Source organism: Salvelinus sp. IW2-2015, linkage group LG27 (genome assembly GCF_002910315.2).
Source record: "Salvelinus sp. IW2-2015 linkage group LG27, ASM291031v2, whole genome shotgun sequence".
Taxonomy (NCBI): Eukaryota; Metazoa; Chordata; class Actinopteri; order Salmoniformes; family Salmonidae; genus Salvelinus; species Salvelinus sp. IW2-2015.
The window spans coordinates 37,429,025-37,441,052 of NC_036867.1; the positions used below are offsets into that span (position 1 = coordinate 37,429,025).

The 12,028-nt window shown below is 42.1% G+C and overlaps 6 non-coding genes and 1 pseudogene across 6 annotated transcripts; 1 reads left to right on the top strand and 6 right to left on the bottom strand.

The window, feature by feature from the left end:
* Nucleotides 1–1,709: 1,709 nt before the first annotated feature.
* On the bottom strand, nt 1,710–1,783 carry trnan-guu (transfer RNA asparagine (anticodon GUU)). Its single transcript has one exon. It is a non-coding gene; the product is annotated as a tRNA-Asn (tRNA).
* Nucleotides 1,784–2,158: 375 nt separating this feature from the next.
* Nucleotides 2,159–2,232, top strand: trnan-guu (transfer RNA asparagine (anticodon GUU)). Its single transcript has one exon. It is a non-coding gene; the product is annotated as a tRNA-Asn (tRNA).
* Nucleotides 2,233–2,551: 319 nt separating this feature from the next.
* On the bottom strand, nt 2,552–2,624 carry trnak-cuu (transfer RNA lysine (anticodon CUU)). The gene has a single exon. It is a non-coding gene; the product is annotated as a tRNA-Lys (tRNA).
* A 469-nt stretch (nt 2,625–3,093) lies between these two features.
* trnam-cau (transfer RNA methionine (anticodon CAU)) lies at nt 3,094–3,166 on the bottom strand. Its single transcript has one exon. It is a non-coding gene; the product is annotated as a tRNA-Met (tRNA).
* Nucleotides 3,167–5,148: 1,982 nt separating this feature from the next.
* Nucleotides 5,149–5,221, bottom strand: trnak-uuu (transfer RNA lysine (anticodon UUU)). Its single transcript has one exon. It is a non-coding gene; the product is annotated as a tRNA-Lys (tRNA).
* A 1,713-nt stretch (nt 5,222–6,934) lies between these two features.
* trnak-uuu (transfer RNA lysine (anticodon UUU)) lies at nt 6,935–7,007 on the bottom strand. The gene has a single exon. It is a non-coding gene; the product is annotated as a tRNA-Lys (tRNA).
* A 2,284-nt stretch (nt 7,008–9,291) lies between these two features.
* The window catches only part of LOC111953374 (autophagy-related protein 9A-like), an 11,378-nt pseudogene continuing 8,641 nt past the window's right edge, over nt 9,292–12,028 (bottom strand).

The following is a 12,028-nucleotide window of genomic DNA, read 5'->3' on the forward strand; positions in this document are numbered from 1 at the left end:
CTTAAAAGACACCATAACGTTGTCATAGAACAGTATTTCATGTCACCTGCCCACCAAACAGTGGCACATGCTCAGGGCACACCAAGAAAATTGGCGATCTCTCTTGATCAGAGCCGAGGCAGAGAGTGGGGGAAGGGAGGAAGTGGTTACAAGAAAGCTGTTTATTGGACTATTAATAGCAGTTAGAAGTGAACACTCACACAGTGGTCCCTCAGCATTTAATGTCCCCATTCAGTTGAACAGCGGGCTGGGGCAGCTTGTTTTTACCATGGCAACGCTGTTGGTCTTCAGTACTACAGCCTTGGGACGAAACGCAACTTAAATCTACAGTAGGTCAGGCTTTGAAATCTGATATCTGAACGATGAGCAACAAGGTGTCTGCTCTTTGTTGCGTCTACTCCCCTCTCATTGCACTATTTAATTGGGCCATATGATATCACTGATCCATTGTTTTACGTCCGAATGCAGGACAATTGCATCTTGACGGACGAGCGCCACGTAGGAATGACGCTACGAGACAAGCAATCCCTGATCTGAAAGAGAACAAAGACAAGTTACGCTTTACATTAATCCTTATTACCATTTATTGGTGACTTACCTGTCAAACATGGGATAAAAGGTCAACAGGAGGAGGTCAACCGGAAGCTGTCATTTCTCGTCATGAACAGTGTCTAGTTAGGATGATCAACATTCATCATCATCATCCTCATTAGCGTGCATTGTAGGCTGAGCGCATGCAAGATCACAGCATCAAGCTCAAAGGACACAAATCAGCCCCTACAAAGGYTGCTGTCAAAAATCTACCCCGGTGGAGCCCAACCAGGGGTACTAGGACCCCTTGGGGAACTTCAAATCAAATCCTTTGATTAATTGTTCAGCAGTCTTATGGCTTGGGGGTAGAAGCTGTTAAGGAGCCTTTTGGTCCTAAACTTGGGGCTCCGGTACCGCTTTCCGTGCAGTAGCAGAAAGAACAGTCTATGACTTGGGTGACTGGAGTCTTTGACAATCGTCTTACAAGACGTAGCAGCTCTGTCCTGCCACAATGCACGGAGAAGCCAGCCAGCTCTATATTATCCGTGTCGTCGTTCTGCCACTTCTAGGTGAAACATAAGATATTACAGTTTTTAATGTCAAGTTGGTAGGATAGTCTTAATTGTAGATTGTCCAGTTTGTTTTCCAATGATTGCACGTTGGCCAATAATACGGAGGGTAGTGGTGGTTTACCTACTCGTCAGCGAATGCTTACAAGGCACGCCGCCCTCCTCCCCCCTTTTTCTCCGTCTTTTCTTCACGCTGATGACGGGGGTTTGGGCCTTATCTTGACAAAGCAGCATATCCTTCGCATCAGGCTCATTAAAGAAAAAATCTTTGTCCAGTTCGAGGTGAGTAATCTCTGTTCTTATGTCCAGAAGGTACTTGACCTATTCACAGGGGCTATTTGAGAAGATTCATGAGACCATAGAGCTACTGGTAAAATTCCAAAGGGGATACTTCAGGGGTACTCCAGGCAGAGCAAATTTCAGTTGGTGGTTCAGTAACCGAAAATGATTGAGAACCACTGATCTACCCTATGGATTAGTGCTATTCAGGATCCTTGGGACATCCCTACCCTAAACYCTTACCTAACCTTAATCATTTAAAATGGGGTAGGGACRTCCCAAGGCTTCTGGATTGCAAGGACCMATTTATTAGGRGGCAAAAAACWATCTCGTCCCTGGGTGGGCTCGAACCACCAACCTTTAGATTAACAGTCTAACGCGCTAGCCGATTGCGCCACAGAGACAGYTCCACCACATCTATGTGACCATTATTAAGAATGTCACAATCCCCTTGCCAGACCAATTAATCTGTGTACTCTGTCAGACTTGGGGTTTTCAATGCAAAGTGGCTTCCTTTGCTACACGTGCACTGCTCTGAGAARACCTGCACCAGTAACAATCTTTTCAGAGCCTCTACTTTTCACTTTTCAGTGCCTTGCTCCAGCACGGCAGCACCCACAGTAGGCTGAGCTAATGAGTGATCAGTGTCAACATCCTGAGACTACCTGAAATACAAATCACCCCTTACCGTTGCTCTCTAAACTCTAACAAAGATCTGACAGTCACCCAACCTCCAGACATGCAGATTTTTAGGTTGTTTTATTCCAAGTGGTTTCACCGTCTCTGTGGCGCAATCGGCTAGCGCGTTAGACTGTTAATCTAAAGGTTGGTGGTTCGAGCCCACCCAGGGACGATTTATTTTAGTTTTCTCCTTGAACATCTGGTTCCTTCAAATATAATGAAAAAAGCAGTGACAACATGCTGGAGATTCATCAATGCTTTTTCAAACCTCTTTCCCTTAACACATATACCGGTACTTTACTGCCATGACAGAATTAGTGCTGTTCCCTATACCATAACCTCAGCACCCAGAACAGAGAGTGCCAGGAGACTAACGTCTGCCATAACTCCTGTGAATAGTACTCTCATTTACACTTTAATTTTAGTAAAATACATGTCACACAAATTCCAAGTTCACTTCCTCTCTGCTGCTGTCCCTACAAAAAGACAATCGCCCAACGTGGGGCTCGAACCCACGACCCTGAGATTAAGAGTCTCATGCTCTACCGACTGAGCTAGCCGGGCACTGAAGAACCCTGCATTCCTCAGAGGCTAAAACGATTTGCTACATCAGCAACTCCTACTTCAATAACAAAAGAAGGGCATGGGTGGAGCCTGGTCACAAAGAAGAGCGGGCTAGTTGGGACAAAAGACAGGACAACATAAATAGCAATAGCCACACGGGATCCTAGCACAAGAGGTTGGTGGTACCTTAACTGGGGAGGACGGGCTCGTGGTAATGGCTGGAGCAGAATAGGTGGAATGGTATCAAATACACCAAACACATGATTTCCACATGTTTGATGCCATTCCATAGTCCTGTTCCAACCATTATTATGAGTAGCCTCCACTGGATCCCAGTTTCAACTACTCTACCACTGTCAAACACAGAGGCATACACAAAATGATGATTCTCCATAAACATGATTCAAAATAAAATATTGTCAAATGTATAAAAACACATCTCAACTGTAAAATTACAAGAAAAGATTTCTGCCCCGTGTGAGGCTCGAACTCACGACCTTCAGATTATGAGACTGACGCGCTGCCTACTGCGCCAACGAGGCCTGAAAATCACATGTAAACCACATGATTTTTAAAGACAAAAATAAAATACAGGACCTTCTGTTTGAACAGTACGGTTCACATACATTTTAATAAGCTAACAAGGATGTTGCAACACCATAAACATAACACTGTACAGCCCTTCTAAAACAGACGTTCCATTCAAATTCAAGTAAAACTTGCAGTAGCAAAAAATGGCAGCAGAGAAGCACAACAAGTGTAGACCATAGAGAATGATAGAGGATTCATCATTGTATCTGTCACACTGGGGCTGGGCAACTCCAGTCCTCGGGTGCCTGATTGGTGTCACACTTTTTCTCCATCCCWAGCAAACACAGCTGATTAATCAAATTGCATTCTAAACTGAAGATCATGATTAGGTGATTATTGGAGTCAGGTGTGTTAGCTGGGGCTGGGGCAAAACTGTKACACCAATCAGGCCCCCGAGGACTGGAATTACACAATACAGGGCAGTGCCGTTTATATCTGGGTTGCATCCGGTTTATACTGACCAACATCGCACTGGATGAATATAAAAAAGTTAATACCTTCGGCTGCGAGTGATGGGAAAATAAATATTTGGCCTCAGCGACAATTATTTTAATAATTCAATGGATGGTTTGTGTACAAAGGTGAAAAGTGTCCATCCATTATTCTGAATTTTCAAATCTGACTTCTCTATGTGGCTTCTATGGGATTTGTCTTTCTGGGCCGGACGTCACTTAAACTGCAGTACCGATGCAAAACTATAGGAGCAAAGGAAACCATATTTCTAGACTGGAACCCTGGCCCCTTGGGCAGCGCCATTTTGAAGTAGTCCATTTTCTTCTTCTACTACTTCTATGAGTTGGTAAACAAACTAAAAGGGTGCATACTGCCACCTGGAGTGTGCCATTTGAATAGGTATAAAGTCGAGGTTGGCAATTTACTGCCACCTGCAGTTATGGAATGTTTGCTCACGAGTATAATTCATTGGATTATCGCTCCAAATGGAATTATGTGATCCTTCCTTAGCCCATAGGAAGTACCACCCAGTTGACTACTTCAAAATGGTGAAAGTCTCAATGGCACCACCCATGCTAAAACTGGCTTTTGGGCACTAGAGTCCTCTATAATTCTCTATGGGATAGACAATGGAGGGTCAATGCAATGAAAATGAATGGTGCAGTGGTGGGCCACAAAACATATAAACCGCATGGCTCACCATTTATACTGCCTTGAGTGAGAGTCACTAATGCCGAACAGAACATAGCCTCGCCTTATCTTGCCAAGGCCAATCTGTCAATATGAACAGAAAAAGAGACATTAGAATACAGTCTGTAATAAACCAAAAACATCTCTGAAAATACAAGATTGTGAGCCTAAATAAATATATGCCTACATATTTTACATACAATCAATGTCTATTTTCATGAGACTCATAACGAGCAACAGTTGGCCCATGCATGCTTTTTTGGGGCTGCACACATGGACTGCAGTCTGCAGGTGGACAGCTAAGAGACCCCTGAAGCGAATTGGTGCAGATTGGCATTTTTTTCTTTCTTGGACATAAACAAAATACTTGCCTACTAAATGATTAGTGATGTATCGGTTTATTTTCTGTGTGTAATACCAGATAGCTTAATAACAGCTTGTAGCCGAGCATAGGCTCAGATCCATAGGCCCAACACAAGGTCAGCCATTGGCCTACTACTTGCATATCTACTTGCAACCCCTTAAAAAAAACTTTAGTAGGCTACGGGATGCATTTCAAATTTTAAGTATACAACAAATGCTTAAACTTTAGAGCCGCGGACGAATTAGATTTTATTTTTATCAGTCGACAAATCTTATTATTATTTTTTATTACACAAATCTCTTTTGCAAGTTTACCTGTTCAACCGACGTCACTCCTCTGAAAATTATACGGCACGTGATTTGCGTCATTGAACTACCCAATATGAGGAGTCACAAGATTCTAACACGCAGGAAGAGAAAATGCTATCGCCCGAACAGGGACTTGAACCCTGGACCCTCAGATTAAAAGTCTGATGCTCTACCGACTGAGCTATCCGGGCTCTGTCCTCTGGAAGGGGAACTGCCATTATACGTGTTATAAACTATGATCTGTATTTGTCAGGTATTATAACCAACCCAAACACTGGAATTGACTGCTCCTACCCGACCTCAACCCAATTGCAACTTAATACTAGGAAGGTGTCCTTAATGTTTTGTACACTGTGTATATTTATATTCCGGTCTTTGACATTGCTCGTTCTGATATTTCTTCATTTTTTAATGGACTACATGTGCTCCAACTGCACTGTTGGAGCTAGAAACAAGCATTTCGCGGCACCTGCGATAACATCTGGAAATCTGTGTATGGACCAAAAAACGTTGATTTGAAGACTGTTGCAACACCATAAACAGAACAATATAGCCCAGTGGTTCTAAATCCTGGTCCTGGGTGTACATTTTTGTTTTTGCTCTAGCACTACACACCTGATTCTAATCATCAAAGCCTGATAAGGAGTTGATGATTTGAATCAGGTGTGTAGTGCTAGGGCAAACACAAATATGTACACCCTYTTGGGTCCCCAGGACCAGGTTGAGAACCACTGCTATAGTCCTCAAAATGGTCATGGCTAGACATATTTTGTCAAATTAACGTAAAAAGTTGAGTTCTGGATTTTAGCTAACCCTAACACTTTCCTAACTTTAACCTAATTATCATAACCTGCTACATTAATTATCCTAACCTGCAGAGTWAATTATCCTAACCCGCTACAAAAAGTGAAATCTGAAGTTAATTTGACAAAAGCTAGAACCCTTCTAGCCATGACCTAAAATAGACGTTCCACTCCCATTCAAGTAAAACTTGCAGTGAAACCCAGTGGCAACAGWGGGCGCACATCAAGAAAGGACAGAATGGATGGTCAATGCAATGCAGATATCAACCGTGCAGTAGTGGGCCACAAAACATGAAAACCGCATGGCTTAGCATTACCGACTTCAGCGGGAGTTGCTAATGCCGTAGGCTACACAACCAGCCTATGCTCGCCTTCCCTGGCCAGCCAAGGCATATCTGTCAATATTAGAATAAGGTCTCTAGTAAAAATCGAAAACTCATGAAAAAAAACTGACTGTGAGCCTAAATATAAATAGGCAAACATGCACAAGCCAGCTGTGCTGTTTTTCCTCTGCATTCAAGACTGAGTCCTAGTCCTGGCCTGCAACTCTGTTAATTAATAAATGTATTGTACATAAAACAAATTATTGGCTACTATATTATTAGTGATGTATCCGCTTATTAATAGCAGATCGCTTAATAACAGCTTGTAGCCGAGCATAGCCGACTCCAATACATAGACCCAACAATAGGTCAGCCATGGGCCTACTACTTGCATACCTGTCGTTCATCTGACAAGCAAACCCTTAAACCCCTTTGGTACGGGATGCACTTCAAATTTAAAGTATGCACAAGTATGTAACAACAAATGCATCAACTTTAGAGCCGAGGAAGAATTATATTTTGTTTTGTTCAGTGCACAAATCTCTTTTGCAAGCTTACCTGTTCAACAGAGGTCACTCTTCTCTGAAAATTGTACTGCACGTGATTTGCGTAACTGAACCATATATTTTGAGTGGTTATAGGATTCTAACATCATGGAAAGTAAATGGTGTCGCCCAAACAGGGACTTTTGAAAATTTTACCACACGTGATTTGCGTAATTGAACGACCCATCATGAAGAGTCACAAGATTCTAGTACCCCTGGAGAGAAAATTGTAACGCCCGAACAGGGACTTGAACCCTGGACCCTCAGATTAAAAGTCTGATGCTCTACCGACTGAGCTATCCGGGCTCTTATAGAATGAAATGCCATTATATATTATAACCAATGTCAGAAATTCTCAGAAATGATAAAGGACACAAACATTTGAACTGTCTGCTCCTTTTAGCGCTTTGATGAGCGGGACAGGAGTCAACGTTGACACTGATGTGTGGGACAGGAGTCATTGTTGAGTGGGAGTAGCCTGCCACCTGGTGGTTTAGTCCTGACTGGTCAGTTGTTTTGTGGGGTACTTGTAAATAAGGGAAAGTTGTTGATGATAGATTAACCGGTAAACACTGTATCAATATCAGACTTTTATTATGATTGCTAAATACTGTTCAATTTAAACACTTGCACACCAATCCCACCTTCCCCAAAACACTTGTAAATATTGGACTATAAATTGTGCCTTCCTGTATTAGGGTGGCTTGGGGTTAAAGGCCCCGCTCCTGTAATTCTCACACAAACCACTTTGTCTCCCAAAAGTGTTCAACACCTTCCCTGGATGCCACTAGTCTTGCTCAACTAAAAATACCATCTGTCTCACACTCTGGTATTGGCATATGCACTCTAGCCCAGGGTTTCCCTAACTCAGTCCTAGGGCCTCTGTTGGTCAATTTCTTCAATAAATGATCAGGTCTATATAATTATCAAACATACATTAGTATGGAAAGGAAACATAGACTTGTTGTTTAAGTATTAAAATACTCCTTTTAGTAATACTATTGTAGGCAGACGTTGATACAGAGTACAGTATAACAGTATATGATAGTTCTCCCCAAGTTCTGCAAAATGTCTAAGACATCATGTAACTCATATAGCCTCCCCAATCACCCTTACGTAACTTTCCCTAGCAACAACATTTTAATAAATCTAACCTCCCCCTGACAGCAGGAACCATCTTATCAGCAAGTAAAAACTCAGAAGTGGGTTTGACCGAAACCTGACCTTCATGACAAGTATAGAGTCATAACAATGTGAATGAGTGTAAGCATCTTCTGACAGGTGGCTGGTTTCATCAGGTCTGTGGCAGCCTTGTGTTCTCAGAAAACCCGATAACCACGGTGGGATCCAGACAGGAGGAGTCTGAATGCAGACGCCTTCTGATCGTGTCTGAAGGACACAACACTCAAAAACAGGTTTTAACACACACACACACACACACACACACACACACACACACACACACAGGTCTCCTGAAGAGGAGACCTTATATCATTAATTAACCCTTTAAAAGGTATAAGGCCAGTCCTTGGGGCTTGATTGGTGTCACACTTTTGCTTAAGCCCCAGCTAACACACCTGACTCCAATAATCAACTAATCATGATCTTCAGTTTAGAATGCAATTAGTTGAATCAGCTGTGTTTGCTAGGGATGGGGAAAAGGTGTGACACCACTCCGGCCCCGGAGGACTGGAGTTTCCCATCCCTGGCCTACATGATTACATGATGATATTATTATTATTGACAAAAGAGCAAGATTATTTGTATTTGTCAAACGGCAACCATGTACCGATTATCATCTCACCAGAATAAGATCCTCGATATTTTGGAAAGGAGCATCAATTTCATCACCTTGCACTTTTCAATACCCCTTTAAAGCTCATCATAATTTATTAAATCTGTAACCTAATAAACTGCATGCTTTCCCGATGAGTCGTAGTGGAAAAACCACACGTCATCGCGTGTGGTTCCAAGTTTACTTAAATATGATGGCTATTATATCAACATTTGTAATTAAAGGGTTTCCACCGACATTTTTTTACAAACATAAAAAGATCTCACCTTGTCTAGCCTATTTTATTTTGTCGACATTTGGAAAGTTAACATTTTTCGGTTTCAATCAGGTCTGTCATTATATTTATGTACTTTACTAGCATAAAAAGGTTGGATGGAAAGCTGGTAATTGTGAGGATATTAATAGTGAGATGTGCAATGTCATTTTGTTTTCCAATATTTGATTTATTTAGTTAAAGATACCTAGACTTTAGCTTTTAAGAGTCAATTACAAAAAAATGCCACAATAAAACATATACAATTGATTTGAACACATTAATCTTCAGGGGGCGTTTTCCCCCACTTTCTAAAGTTTCTGTTTTTATTGAATATCTCCCCCCCCAAAGAATTGCCCGCTTATTAAGGAAGGATTTTTTCCCCCAAGTTACCCTATACTTATGCTAAAATGTTTATCATATTCTACTGCTCCATTTACTTTATGTTCTTATATTTTATTATTTATTACAAGTAAGCATTTCATTGGACAGTGTATACCATGTGTATCCCGTACATACAAAACTTGAAAACTTGAATTACATAAAAGTTATTAAATACATTTTTATTGATGATTTACAACTGTATAAAATGGCAATTTACAGGACAATCTATAAAAACAAAAACAGATAGGCTATATGTGTCAGCTCAGGCATCCTAGTACCTTGTTGTTAAACTTGTACCACTGTGTCCCAGGAGACCCTTTACATTATTCAAATCCATTCCTCCACATCTGCCTTCTATTTTTATCCAGGGTCTGATTCAGATTGGACTCTGTGKCTGGCCACTCAATTACATGAATATATCAATCAATAAAGCGAGCAGCGCTGCAGACCTTGCCTTCTAGAAATGAAYACCCAGCTGTAGAGTCTCTGACTGTATCTATTGGMAGCATCTGTCATCTTTAGCCTGGTCCCAGATCTGTTAGTGCTGCATGGTCGACCATATGGGGGCTGGTTATACAGCACTTAAAACAGATCTGGGACCAGGCAAGTCTACTTGTGAGTMCAGAGTCAGTGTGAACCACAAAAACAAAACACTTGTAAATCMCCATGCATCTCAACCTCAACTCTATGACGGTGGCACAAGCCCTGGTTAAAATAAAGTCATGCAAATATGAACTGATCAAAATTAATATACTGACAATGATAAGTGACATCCTTTGGATTTAATAAAAGTCAATAAGGTGCATTCTCTTTCTTCCCCAGACAGTTGGGCAGAAAAAACATGCAGTTGGCCTGATGCTGACTATTCTATCCAGCTGTTAGTGTTGATTGAAGGTTCATTGCTGTATAGTTATGGGATGGTTGTGCTTAAAGGGGCAATCTGCAGTTACTATATACATTTTTGGACATGTCCATTTTGGATATAAACCCATTGATTCTTGGAGAGTATTCGTTGTAAATGCCCCATGAGCTTAGTTCAACTGTCGTACCCCATCAGAAGCCAAAATATAMATTTGTAAATGTCAAAAAACACTGTATAGCCTCAAAACATGGTTAAAACGGAATGGATGTTCAGTCCTTGCATCCACAGCTCTGTCTATGAATTTGAGTGTGGTTACATTTCTCCAGCCCCATCCTTCAACCTTTTACTGAAATAGTGGTGGGGGGTGCTTTGTTATCATTTCAACTGTGGATTGCCGCTTTAAGCGCTTAAATATGGCACGGAAGAGGCTGAAGTTACATGTTCCAACCAGCCCGTAAATGTGTTTTCTTTCATTTAAAAGATTGTTTGTATGACACAAAAACAAGAATTATTATGTGTTTATTGTATATCTCTATTTATTAACTATCTACACCTCAATGATATACTTAGAATAGTCCAACGTCCTGATTTGATTCCTACCAGTATGTCTATGCACACGGTGTATATCGGTTTAGTGCCTGCTTCATGTCTATGAGGTCTTTGTACAACAAGATTGTACAAAGACCTCTTAACAGACCAATCAACCGCCCAATCCCAAAAGGATTCCTAGTGCCAGTGCAGTCATACTTCGGTGGAAGTCTGCTCTCCTGTCATATATATATATAGAACATAATTTTTCTCTGAAAGTGCAATAAATATAAGCAACACAAAGAATAAAAAAATAATGACAAACTACTAAATCTTWAAAAAAAGGTACATTACTGGCAGTTTACACCCACACCTGATTTGCAAATGAATGCAAGAAAAAGTTATTTCTGGATAGAAGTTGCCCTTAGGCACAGATCTAGGATCAGCTTACCCTCCCTAAATCCTAACCTTAACCATTATGGAGAGAAACCAGAAAGCTGACCTTAGATTAGTGTCTAGGAGGCAACTATAAAAGCCGATAAATATGCTACGGGTTCCATGTTGTCAGTTATGATGAAGTCATCAACCACCGTCACTTGATTGGCTAAAGTGTCATTCAAGGAGGGTGTCAAGAAAAAGTCCTTGTAATCTTCACACTGTTACTCGATTGTTTTTCTCTATAGCCCAGAGTGAATAACACAGCATGCTGTTATCCCACAGGTCTAACCATCTGGGGTCAAAGGTGAAGCCATGGTCGAAAGTTCACAGATGAGCAGGAAGTTCTTCTCTGGTAGGATGAGGATGTGTGATGTGTTTGCGAAGGAGGGAGGGGTCTCTCTGGTCAGTTACGTCACCTGAGGAGAGGGAAACAATGATATGGAACCCCATACACAAGATCTCTGTGTGTGTGTGTGTGTGTGTGCGTGTGATTTTGTAAACACCTTGTGTATGTTGGGAGGCATGTCGTCCTCTGAGCCCTCCTCAGGTACAGTGTCGGGGTGTCGGCCTCCAAGTCCCTCCTCTGCCCAACCCCCCATAGGCACACGCGCCGACCTCACCACTCTGCCCCCCGGGCCGACAGAGTCTGGAGGAGTGACACACACACACAGAAGTGAATTCAGTATGTATCTATCAGTCATTTCATATCATTCCATATTAGGGAATGAGAGTGTCCTTTTTCATGGTTTGTCATGGTTACCTGTGTTTCCCGTAGCGACGCTGGTGTTGCTCTGGAGTGGTGTCACTTCCTGCCCCGGGGTGGTACCTCGGTCAGGGTTAGGGCCCGAGTTAGAGCTGGGGATAGGGCAGGGGTGGAGAATGGGGTGGAGATAGGAAAGGTGTGTGAGGGGGATGGGTTTCGGGGTTAGGGGTTCCCTCCCCTGAACCCCCCTCCTCGGTGACACTGTCACTACTGTCGTCACTGTCCTGCCTGTGCCAGGTGTGCGGGACAACTCCCCTCCAGACTGCTGCTTATGGAGCTAATAGAGGGATGGAGAGGGAGGAGA